Raw genomic sequence first — 13,356 nt, 5'->3', positions numbered from 1 at the left:
ACGACAACAACTGGCCAGCAAGCAAGAGACAAAACATCGAAAACCCTAAACCTAACACAAGTATTTATAGGCACCTAGCACCCCGCACCAAAGGAAGGTGGGCGTCCCATATCCTGACAAAACAGGAACCAAGCAGGCGGCGCAAATCCGAGAAAAACAGGGAACAACCTCCGACAATCGCGTGTCACATCAAACCGCACACTAAGCCCAAAAACGCTAAAGCCTAGCATTGGTCGAGCATGATGGGGGCGTCGCTGGGCCAGGCCGCAGGCTAAGTACCCTCGCCTACCCCCTCCTCAAGTTTCAACGTTGCTCCGACCCATCATGCTGGGCTCGACCCTCAAGGGGCTACTGTTGGGGGGAAGCTTTCCTGGCACAACTCCTACCTGGCACTCGACCCCTGCTGGCCTGACTAACTAGCCTCGCCGCGGGTACTCACCCAGCCGCGAGGGTTTCTACTCGTCATGTTTGATCCATGTGTTCAAGTGTCGCACGTGAAGGCCCACCTCGCCGAGGGATTGCGGCAAGTGAAGCGCTGACCGGTGGCGATTAGCGAACCCTCATTTGGAACTGCGTGAAGGTTCGATGCCTGCCGCGGGAAGGAACCATTCTGGCAACGGCGGCGGCCCCATCAAGGCGATTAGGGCCCAGAGTGGTTGGCCAAGGGAAGGAGATTACCGTCGTACCCTTAGCCGTTGTACAACAATCGCCTCCCCAAGTTTAACCTTAGTGTAATTTCACCGCGACCTCAGGTATGGTCTATAAATACTCGGAGCCCTTGTGTAAGAAGTCGGATTCATCTTTTCCGGACAATTTAATGGGCATTTAATCCACATTTATTCTTTGTCTTGAGCTCGGATATCCTCGCTCTCTCCCTCGCGCCCGCTCGATCAACTCCCTCCCCTGTGGAAAACCCTCGGCCTCTCCCTGCGTGATTCTCAGCGAGGGTGAGAGGTTAGGAGTGACCCCACACTTCGCTTCTCTGTTGCCTATGTAAGCCAGGTGGGGCGACTACAAGAATTTCAAATATGAGGGGCAGAAGCCTTCAGCTTATTATGCTAGTACAACATCACCACCATTATCTAGACCTTGTAAGGGCAGCTGCTGCTGTTGCCGCAATCTCATTTCGAAGTCCTCCAAATATTCTCTACTGTTGATCTCTGCCAGCCTGTAAAAGCACAAGGCATAACAGAAGGCATCAGTTAAATACGAGCTTAACGGGTTGATTGTGAATTGTGAATTGTGATTCGACATGGCAGGCAGAGCACCAATCTGAAATCTATATACATTAGCAAACACACATTTCCAGTACCTGCTAATCGTACGATCCTGGGCAAATCCTAGCTCATTGTCCACACATAGGTCAGGATCGTCACTTTTCTGTGAGCGCCAAGATCTTGGTGAAACCTTCTGTGCTTCAGCAACAGTCACGATATTCTCAAACAGATCTATCGGTCCCAGCCTCGGCTGTACATAACAACCTTTGCTTTTGTTCTCGTACATAACCTAAAAAATCATTCATTATTTGAAGATAAGTACATGTAGTAGGCTGCAATATGCAAAATCTATTGGTGGAGAGGGGAAATGCATTTTTGTTGTTTATACTCAAGTATAATTTTGAAGTATGACAAACTACTGCATGTGATGGATGAGGTCACAAGGGACATACAAGGGGACATCCCTTGGTGTATGCTTTTCAGCGGACAATGTAGTGCTAGTTGATGAAAGCCGGACATGAGTGAATCAGAAACTGAAGTTATGGTGGGAGACTTTGGAGTCCAAAGGTTTTAGACTCGGTAGAACTAAAACTGAGTATATAAGATGTGACTTCGGCACTACTACTCGAGAGGAGGAAGATGTTAGTTTGGAAGGTCAAGTAGTGTCTAGGAAGGATACCTTTCGATATTTAGGATCAATGCTACAGAGGGATGGGGATATTGATGAAGATGTTAGCCATAGAATCAAATCAGGGTAGATGAAGTGACGACAAGTGTCTGGTGTCCTATGTGACAAAAGGGTACCACAGAAGTTATAAGGAAGTTTTATAGGACGACGATTAGACCTGCTATGTTGTATGGTGCAGAATGTTGACCTACGAAAAAACGACATGTTCAACAGCTAAGTGTCGCGGAAATGCGTATGTTGCGTTGGATTTGCAGTCATACAAGAAAGGATCGAGTTCGGAACGATGATATACGTGATAAATTAGGGATAGCGCCAATTGAAGAAAAGCTTGTCCAACACCGGTTGAGATGGTTTGGACATGTGCAACGTAGACCTCCAGAGGCACCGTGCGTAGTGGAATCCTAAGCCAGGATAGTAACGTGAAGAGAGGCAGAGTAAGACCGAAGTTGACTTAGGTAGAGGCAATAAAAGGAGACTTGAAAGGATGAAATATACCCAAAAACTTAGCCTTAGATAGGAGTGCTTGGAAGACAGCTATTCACGTGCCTGAACCTTATTGCTTCTTATGGGTTTCAACTCTAGCCTACCCCAACTTGTTTGGGACTTAAATACTTTGTTGTTGTTGACAGACTACTGCATGTAATGAGATCTAGTCTATGATAAAACCTCCTTATACCAACACTGAATGTTAGTTTTGAGGTGTCTTTAGATGAAACATAGAAAAACAAAACATTGTCTGCTCATATTGAGGCTGAGACAAACTTAAACATAATAAAATGAGACATAACAAGGATCATACATCAATCAGTGTGACGAACCGATAAGCTGATGTTCTGTTACTAGACCCAAAAACTTTGAAAAACCATCAAGTGCCAGGGTGTGAATTTTTTCTGCACAGCAACGTTTGGTTATCAGTTAGGTTATGTCAAGAGTAAATTTCGTAATCCAAATACTAGAAATTACATTGCAGAAATATACTTACTAAAGAGTCCAAAATAATCTGCTGCGCCTAAAGGTTTATCACAAAGATTTTCAAAAGGAAAATATGCACAACTATTTGCTCCAAGGGGAACCTGCAAAGTCATGTTTAAGTAATATATAAAAAATAATGTGTTTTAGTGGGTTGCTTTTGAATGCTTCTACCATACGTCCATACTGGTAATATCCGTCCCATAATTACTTCAACAGTTTGTAGGCTGGGTTCCTCATCTCCAATTAAAGACTGGAGCCTCTGTTTCAGAAGCGTACTGTAATGTTTTCCGACGAAATAGAAACCTTGCTCAGCCTGCTCAGATATCAGATAACTAGATAAGGGAAGGGGGGAAGAAACCAAGGACTACTAGTAGCTTGCAGAAGTTGGTAACATAGAGAACCCATTTGGCGATAGTCCACCGCAGATCCAATGGGGTGCACGATGAAACTTTCCTGCAATGGTCCACAAAAGTAAACACCACCATACTAGCATATTAAACTTCGATTGACAATGCAGAGAAATTGATAAATGTGAAACCACTCATACTTTCAAGGTGTCAATAAATGGCAAGAAAAGGTCCCGTTGTAAGCCACCTTCATAAAGCTTATCTGGAGCGCGGTTAGAAGTCGAAACAAGAATCTGAGCACAAGACATGTAAATAAATCCATGTCAAAAGTTGGTGTATTGATAGATAACCTGAGTAATTAGTCCCCATAAGAAAAGGGAAGAAAATAGTAGCCACATACAACGCCTTTGCTGAACAATTGTCTAAACAGCCGGTTCAGAATCATAGCATCAGCAACATCAGTTACCTGTGCAGTATAGTTGGGCCTGTTACAAACATATATATTGGGACATTGTTGGAATATATAACCTCAGAAAAGTGTACCATAAACTCATCAAGACATAATATGATGGCCTCATCTGAAATCTCAGCTGCTACAACATCAAGGGGATCTGAAACACCTTTATGCATCTGCATATAGACAAGTGTCATGACAATGATTATCATATCTTCCTGAAGCTTGGAGCAGGGCACTTATGAAGGCAGTTTGCACATACAAACAAATTACCTGAAGACGACTATGTACGTTCAACATGAAATCATGAAAGTGAATACGTTTTTTTCTCCAGTTAGATGGCCTGCCAAGATACAATAATATCAGTTATCTAAAGTGAAGAATGCGTGCAAATACCAACTTTTTGTCTGAATATTATTGTAAAAAGCCATGAGATTTGTATGCAAACTCTGTCGTTTCCAGATTATTGGGAACAAAACTATCTTGCTGAATGTATAAAATGACAAGAAAGATATGCCAGCATTTCATTCTTTCCATCTAGTTTATCCATCAACAAGAGAAATATAACAGGATATCTGTTGGCCACAGGCACTACAGATTCCATCTAAAAAATTAGAGAACTGCAAAGGCATCAGGCACAAATTGTCTATTTGCTTATCTTTCATCCAAGTCATTTATCCTGGGAGTCCATAAATTGGAATAGCCCCTGCATCGCGTAAATTTCGTGATATGTTCTACAGAATGTGCTGGGATATAATCAGGGAAGATTTATAAACTTCACAATCAATCCCAAAATCAGAAAGCCTAAAAAAATTCCATTAATGATTCAGTCATTATCATAGTGACTAAGATGTATAGTCACATTGAATGATTTCATGCCAATTTCTTAACCTAGTTTTGCACTTAGGTTCTAAAAAAGCTTTTAACCAACAGATTGCAGAAGGTTATTCCTGGTACAGGCCAGCAATCTAGCTTCAGTAAACCAGAACAATTCATTTTCAAGAAATGGCAAGGGAATTTCTTAAGTAAAAGTGTGGTGAATTCTGCAATGAGCAAGGATCATCACTAGAGTGCCTAAGAATGCAACTCATGGTGAACTATTTCTGATTTCAAGTCTATTTCTTCTATATGGCTTGTGCTACCTATAATGAAATAAATCGAGGTATAGTTTATATGTGAACAAAAATATTTGATATATATCTGTATGAACGATTTTGTGGCTATAGACCAATTATCTAACATGTTTCTCCTAAGCAGATAAAAATCAAAGTTTAGCACTGAGAATTCTCAAATATAGGGTACTTGCTCTAACTTTGTGTATGTAGCACCCAGTGGCATGAAATTACATTACAGGTAAAACTACAATTACCATACTGCTAAATTCCTAAAGCTATTCTGTCAAGGGCCTGAGTATCGAGGGTAGGAGGCCCTCGGCTACGTAGATCGTAGCCTTGGTCCGTCTTCTCCGGTGAGGTTTTTGCCCCTCTTCCGAAGGCTTGAGTGCGGTAGGGAGAGGAGAGAGAGTTCACGGTAGAATTCTTGATTGCTCCCTCGGCTACAGCCGGATACAAGGCTTAATAGCCTGTTTTGCAAAACAGAAGGAAACTATCTCCTATAATTAAGGATCTCCTCTAATATCCCAACTAATTCTATTTCCTATCTTAGCCACTATTTCCCTTTCCTTCCTCCAGAAGTTCGGGCGTGGCCCTGATAGCCGCGCGCTCAGCTGCGCGCCTCTGGTCCCTCGCGCGTCTACGGCGTGTATAGGGGAGGCCCCACATGACATCTCTCCCCCCCTCGACTTGCAGCTCGTCCTCGAGCTGGAATGAGGGATGCTTGGCTGTGAACTCCTCCCAATCTTCCCATGTAGCAGCAGACGCCGGCTGTCCCTTCCAGCGCACCAGCACTTGTTTGATGCCCCGGGCGAGGCGAGAGCGTACCACGCACTCTGGTTCGGGCACTACTGCACCATGCAGCAGCTCAGGCAGCGCTGGAGTGGAGGTTGGAGGCGTGCCCACCCATTTCTTCAGGAGCCCCACATGGAACACATCATGTATCTTGGCTTGGGGTGGGAGGGCCAGACGAACAGCCGCTTCGTTGATGACCTCAGTGACCTGATAGGGCCCAAAGAACCTGGGCTGCATCTTCCCCTTTGGCGCCAAGGACATAGAAGCTACTGGCCGGTTGCGGAGGCGCAGCAGAACCCAGTCCCCGACGTCATAGGCCACTGCACGGTGTTTGTTGTCGTAGAACCGCTTCTGGATGGCCTGAGCTTGCTCCAAGCGATGGCGTACATCCTCCAGAAAGGCCTCGCGCTCAGCCATTGTCTTGGCCACAGCTGCCACCCGGGTGTCACCCTCTTCATAAGAACGGATGGATGGAGGGTGCCGGCCATACACCACCCTGAACGGGGTGTCACGGAGCGAGGACTGGTACGCCGTGTTGTACATGTACTCCGCCCAAGGCAGCCACCTGAGCCAGTCCCGTGGGCGATCGCCGGTGATGCAACGAAGGTACATGGTGATCACCTTGTTGGCTGCCTCGGCCTGACCATCAGACTGGGGATGGAAAGCCGACGTCATATGCAGCTTGGCGCCCATGAGCCTCATCAATTCTTGCCAAAATGTCGAAGTGAACACCACATCGCGGTCCGAGACGATGGACTGTGGCATGCCATGAAGGCGCACAATGTCGGAGAAGAAAGCCTGTGCCACAGTTTCAGCGGAGTATGGGTGCGCCAATGGGATGAAGTGCGCATACTTGCTGAAACGGTCCACCACCGTCAAGATGACGGATTTGCCTCGAACCTTCGGGAGAGCTTCTATGAAATCAAGACCGATGTCCGTCCACACCGCTGTTGGGATCGGCAGAGGCAGCAGCAACCCAGCCGGCAGGAGATGCTCCGACTTGTTGCGCTGGCAAGTGGAGCACGCCCGCACAAAGTCCTGCACCACGCGGCGCATGTCGGGAAAGTGGACGTCCCGGCGAAGACGATGAAGGGTGCGCTGTACCCCTTCGTGGCCGTCCTCATGGACTGCGGCCAGCAGCTCTCGAAGCAGCGGCGACGACGGCGGAACGTAGACGCGGCCATCGTATGTGAGCAGGCCGTCAGTAATGGCCCAGGGAGCAGAGCGCGAGCCGGCGAGGACCTCCTCCTTCAGGGCCACCGCCGCCGGGTGGATGGCCTGCTCCTGGCGCAGCCGGTCGATGTAGTCGAAGCGGGGTGCGGATATGGCGAGCACCGTGCCCTCCGGCGTGTCGCGGCGAGACAAAGCGTCGGCCACCGCGTTCTGGGCGCCCGGCTTGTACTCGACGCCGAAGTCAAAGCCCAACAGCTTGCCCACCCAGTGATGTTGGGGGATGGTCGCAAGCCGCTGATCGAGGAGGAACTTCAAACTGTAATGATCCGTGCGGACTGTAAACCGGCGCCCCCACAGGTACGGCCGCCAGTGGCGTACAGCGTGCACCAGGCCGATGAGCTCGCGTTCATATGCTGCGAGGGAGCGATGTCGAGGCGCCACCGGCCTGCTGAAGTAGGCGATGGGGTGGTTCTCTTGCAGCAGCACGGCGCCAAATCCGTGCGTCGAGGCATCGCACTCCACTATGAACGGCTTGGTGAAGTCCGGGAGCGCGAGCACAGGCGCCGACGTGACAGCGGCCTTGAGCGCCTGGAACGCCGCCGTGGCCTCGTCCGTCCAGGAGAAGCCCTCCTTCTTGAGCAGCGCCGTCAGAGGTGCTGCGATGACGCCGTAGTCGTGGACGAACTTGCGGTAGTAGCCCGCCAGCCCCAAGAAGCCTCTGACCGCGCGCACCGACCGGGGCTGTGGCCAGTCCCGAACCGCCTCCACCTTGGCGGGGTCCATAGCCACACCGTCAGCGGAGATCACATGGCCCAGGTACGCCACTGATGCCACCGCGAACGCGCACTTGGACTGCTTGACGAAGAGTTGGTGCTGCTGCAGTACCGAGAGCACAGCACGAACATGGCGCAGGTGGTCGGCCCAAGAGGAACTGTAGATCAGAATGTCGTCAAAAAACACAAGTACAAACCGCCGAAGAAAGGGCCGCAGCACGTCGTTCATGAGCGCCTGGAACGTGGCCGGTGCGTTGCAGAGGCCGAAAGGCATGACGAGGAACTCGTAGAGGCCGTCATGTGTGCGAAAAGCCGTCTTGTGGACGTCCTCCGGCCTCATGCGCACCTGATGATAGCCCGACCGCAGATCCAACTTGGTGAAGAGGCGGGCGCCGTTGAGCTCGTCCAGAAGCTCGTCGACGACTGGGATCGGAAAGGCGTCCTTGATGGTGAGCGCGTTCAGCGCTCTGTAGTCGACGCAGAACCTCCAGGAGTCGTCCGGCTTCTTGATGAGGATGACCGGCGACGAGAACGCCGAGTCGCTCCGGCGGACAATGCCCTGGCCCATCATCTCCCCGCATTGCCGCTCCAGCTCATCCTTGTGGGCTGCCGGGTACCGGTAAGGGCGCACAGCCACTGGAGCGGCGCCTGGCTGTAACGTGATGGCATGGTCGCGGGTACGCTGCGGTGGCAGTCCTGTTGGTGCAGCAAAGACGTCGCTGAACGCGTCGAGGAGGCCGTCGAGGAGGGGGCTGTCCCCAGCGGTCGCCGTGAGGCGCGGTGCGCGCACCTTCGCCACATCAGTCCAGCAAATCGCCCGGCCTTGCCGAGTGAAGGACATGGTCCTGACGGTGAAGTCCCAGACAATCTGTCCCAAGGTAATGAGCCACTGCGTGCCCAGAACCAAGTCATAGCCGGCGAGAGGCATGACATAGAGATCCACCAGGAAGTGTTCGCCGGCGACGGAGATCGGTGCCTGCCGGATAACGCCGGGGCAGCGGATGCGCTCCCCGTTCGCCACAGTCGCCGTCAGACGTGGACGTTGCTGCACTTCCAGTCCGGAGCGGCGCGCTGCCTCTTCGCCAATGAAATTGTGGGTGGATCCTGTGTCCAGGAGAGCCACCAGTGAGACCGCGCCCACGTCGACCGGCACCTGCATGGTGTCGCAGACCGGCACCCCCGCCACGGCCTGCAAGGAAAAGACAGGAGCCTCGGCAACCTGATTAGCAACTGCAGCGGCCGCCTCCTCCTCTTCAGTGATCGTGACGCCGTCCACGAAGAAGATGCGGCGGCAGACCCTATTATGGCCCCGTGTGTACTTCTCATCGCAGTTGTAGCAGAGGCCCAGGCGGCGACGTTCTGCTTGTTCTTCTGTAGACAGCCGCTTAATCGGCTGGCCGGCTGGACGCGCAGGCGCTGCTCCTATGACTGGGGCAGGAAGCGCCGGCCGAACCGGGGGGGCCGGGAGCGCCAGGGGCAGAGGCCCTGGACCTTGCTGGACGCGTGTGCCTCCTCTGCCCGGCTGAACTGCTGGGGCAGCCGCCAGCCGTTCCTGCTCCATGACCTCCACCTCGCGCGCCAAGCTCATGGCGACCGCTAGCGTCTGGGGATTGTGAAGGCGGACCTGGTTGCTGATCGGAGGAAGCAGCCCCCCGGTGAAGAGCTGAACCCTCTGCGCCTCTTCCAGTGGCCCCGCGCGCGGGAGGAGCGCCTGAAACCGGTCCTGGTACTCCTCGACCGTGCCGGTGCGCCGACACTGCGAGAGCTCGAACAGCGGCGCCGAGCGCAGCGGCGGTCCGTAGCGGAGGTTGAGCAGGTCCTTAAAACGGCGCCACGTCGGCACCCCTTCATCCTGCTGCACTTGCATATACCACAGTTGGGCATTGTCCTCCAAGTTGTAGGAGGCCATCCACACCTTTTCTTCCTCCATTATCCGCTGTTGGTGGAAGTAGGACTCGCATCGATTGACGAAGACGAGAGGATCAGACTTGCCATCATAGCGGGGGAAGTCGAGTTTCTGGAACCGGGGAGGCCGATCGGTGTGATGGTGGCCGTCGGGCCCAGCACCCGGCGCGGAGGCACCCGAGGACGACGCCTTCTCCTTCTTCAGCGCGTCCAGGTCGGACTGGAGGGAGCCAATCTTGCCCGTGAGGCCCTCTATCATCTTGGCGAGGTCAGCGATCGTTGGCTCAGCCATGGCAGAGGAGCGGGATTCAGCGGAGGTGGGCGATGGAGGTGTGGCAGTGGGGGCGATGGTGGCTGGAGGGTCGGCGGCTGCAGCAGATGAACCTGCCGATGAACTGGAGGTGGTGGATCGACGTGACCGTGATACCAGGTTGTCAAGGGCCTGAGTATCGAGGGTAGGAGGCCCTCGGCTACGTAGATCGTAGCCTTGGTCCGTCTTCTCCGGTGAGGTTTTTGCCCCTCTTCCGAAGGCTTGAGTGCGGTAGGGAGAGGAGAGAGAGTTCACGGTAGAATTCTTGATTGCTCCCTCGGCTACAGCCGGATACAAGGCTTAATAGCCTGTTTTGCAAAACAGAAGGAAACTATCTCCTATAATTAAGGATCTCCTCTAATATCCCAACTAATTCTATTTCCTATCTTAGCCACTATTTCCCTTTCCTTCCTCCAGAAGTTCGGGCGTGGCCCTGATAGCCGCGCGCTCAGCTGCGCGCCTCTGGTCCCTCGCGCGTCTACGGCGTGTATAGGGGAGGCCCCACATGACATATTCATAGATAAAAATGTCAATGTGCCAAGTTTTCAGAGTACAGGTCAACTATCTGTCTAGAAAATTTCAATGTTAGGTTATAGTATCAGAGCAACCAGTTAAAATTAGATTAATAAAAAATGATGCCATTTTACTTCTGCTAGCCAGGTACCTTCTTCTCATTCACATGCCGGTCTTCAAAATTTTTGACAACAATGATGTGTATATTATACTAATGCATTCGTTATCTTTGCAATGTGTTCTGTTAATTCACAATTGCACATGAACTAAAAAGAAAGAATATTGAGCCTTAGAATGTGAATAGTTGCCATGACAGTTGTGATAGAATCACTTATACAGACTAATGTACCAGAAGAACAATTAATATATTCACAAACTACTGGTAATGGACTAGGATTACTGAGGAAGTTCTAGTGGGATTCAAGCAGTATTTACACAATGACGATCCATAACATGGTTACCATAAAGTGGTGTAACAGAGATCTTATCCTAGAAGCTAGAACTGATAGACTTACAGCTGTTCATAGAACAAGTCCATAAGCATCGTCTTCCCTGTACCGACACCACCATAGAGGTAAAGCCCCTTAACTGGAGCATAGGTAGAAGGCTGAGTAATGAGACGGGACCATAGCCATCGACTCCTTCAATATCAAAGACTAACGTTAAGATAATGCACTATACACAGAAGATGACACCTCAGATGACTTACATCTGTCCAGCTGTCAGTCTTCTTCATTCTCAATCAACTCCTCATAGAGCCTTTGTAATTGTTGAATTGTATCAACCTGTATGAGCCAGTAAAGAGGTGGGAAAACTTTTTACCACAGCATTGATGGAAGCTATCCAAGAAATGAACCTTTGGTCAAGGACCAGAACAACACCTGAAAGCTATCGCCATCTACTAGCTCTCCTGATGCTATTCTCCTCTCACATTCCACCATCGGACCACCTCTTCTAATATCTACAGCGAAGTTGAAGAAAGCAAATAGGTTGATTCAAATGCCCCCCAGAAATAAAAGATAGAAAGGCACCACACATAAAGGGAAATGAGAAGTGAACCTTTGATCGAATCAGCCGCTACAGTGGAGAACATGGACCTCATCAACTCCATGGCAGGGCTTGCAAATCTGCTAGTTTCACCGTTACGACATAACATGCTCAGTGAACGAGTTGTTGAACTGCACATGATTAAAGCATTCTGCTGCCTGATCAATCTGGTTGGCTGGTGAGTGCCTCTCTGCATGGTGCTGGGTGAAACGGCGAAGCTGGCGAAGCCACCGAGCGACTGATCTCATCTTCCACTACGTATCTTATGTTTTTCCACTTTCTAGGCAGGCACCACAAGGAAGCTATGAGCCTACAAATGCAGCAGACCAAGGTTCCATTAAAGAAAGATACAGGGTACACCTCCTAAGAGTAGCATATTACCGGCCGTGTGACCAAGGAAGCATCAATCATGTGGCACAAACAAGAAATCTCAAAAGTAAGTAAACAAGTTAAATAAATGGGGTGGGAACATGAGACATGGAATCTACCATCATAAAAGGTCGTACAAGTAGTAATCAAGAAAATGACATGGAAAAGGTGCTCAATAGTAAAGAAATGCTGCTACTACATACTCCGTACCATTACCCTGCAATTAATAATTAGTTCAATATAAATACCAATAAAGAAGCACTAAGTTTCCAGAGAAGAACTAGGAATTCGTATCCAATTGACCACTACGGAGTACCACTACAGCTCCATCGATCGGCTACAAGTTCCATGGGTAGATGAAATACTACTATTTATTAATCCCTTCAACAAAGCAGGAAACCAAGAGACCGAGATGTGTAAATTCTTGCACGATGGGCTAAAAGGTAGCGCCATCTCCAGGATTATGGGAGCACTGTTTTTTGAACTTTTATGGGAGCACTGTTGCGACGGTTTCTCAAAAGATGGAAACTAGCTACGGATCGAGGAAGACGAAACAGTACCAGCGCCCGCTAACGGCAGCGGGTAACAAGAAATGGACCAAATGGGGAAATCCGAGCTCCAGATTTTGCGGAATCACAGAGCAATCCTGAAGGAGTGATCCAAGCTCGAACTAAAGAAGACCAGCTGCCTCATCTGACCTGAGCGGAGAACTTTGGCGCACGAACGGCCTGCTGGGCTGGCCCAGCCCGACACCCGACGGCGCCGTGCACGCCTTCCGAAGAGGGATGCCGCGACGATCCGCTGCGGCACAGCAGGAGACGCCCCGGCGCGGCAACGCTGCCACCGGACGCGGCCATTAGCAGGCTGGGTCCGCCGGCGAGCAGGCACCCCAACAGAGGAAGGAGACGGAGAGCGAACGAGGGGACAACGACGGCGCCTGCAGCCAACTCTGTAGCACCTTTCCTAATCCAATCCAATAATATAAAGAAAAAAAAGTCGAGAATAATCGAACCAGGGAGTATTACGGAATATAATAAGCACGCACCACAAACCAGGTGAGAAATCGAACTCGGGCCAGCCAAGAAACCGAAACCACGCCGGCTGCCGCTGCTTCTGGTCGCTCCGTTTCCCTGACCCGACAGCGACGAGTGCCCCAGGAGCGCGGGGCTTCTCGTCCTGACTCCTGAGACGTCACGTCGGTCGGGCCGGAGGCTACACCGGGGCTGGATTGTGCCAACGCAACTTTTCTTTGTCTTACGCCATGTTTTGTTTAACACTGTTTTACGCCATGGCTGGCTGCTGCTTGCGTGTAGGTTCATTCTGTTTTTTACGCTACTCTAGCAATATTTTTCAACAAATAAATAATGTTTCTCTCTCACAATAAATCAGTATAAACTTAAGCTTCGTACCTATTCCTTTTTCACACTGTACTTCCAAATTTTTAGGAGGTTTATTAGTTTTACCACGGTAGATGATTGAATGTAGAAACATTTATATGGTATTGACATTCACCAGCAAGATGCCAATTCTGAATACTTATCATCATTATTACTATTAAAATTTCTTTGTGGTGACGTTTTATTTAAATGTTAGACACGTTTTATTTCATCTTCACTATTAGAAATCTTCTACTGACATTTTATTTATATACACGTTAGACAAACTTTATTTGTCTCTACCA

General features: G+C 49.9%; 1 pseudogene; it reads right to left on the bottom strand.

Annotated features, from left to right (window-relative positions):
• Positions 1-797: 797 nt before the first annotated feature.
• LOC136500342 (uncharacterized) lies at positions 798-12,968 on the bottom strand (annotated as a pseudogene).
• Between the last annotated feature and the right edge of the window lie 388 nt (positions 12,969-13,356).

Source organism: Miscanthus floridulus, chromosome 13 (genome assembly GCF_019320115.1).
Source record: "Miscanthus floridulus cultivar M001 chromosome 13, ASM1932011v1, whole genome shotgun sequence".
Lineage (NCBI taxonomy): Eukaryota > Viridiplantae > Streptophyta > Magnoliopsida > Poales > Poaceae > Miscanthus > Miscanthus floridulus.
This window is presented reverse-complemented; position numbering and strand designations above follow the sequence as displayed.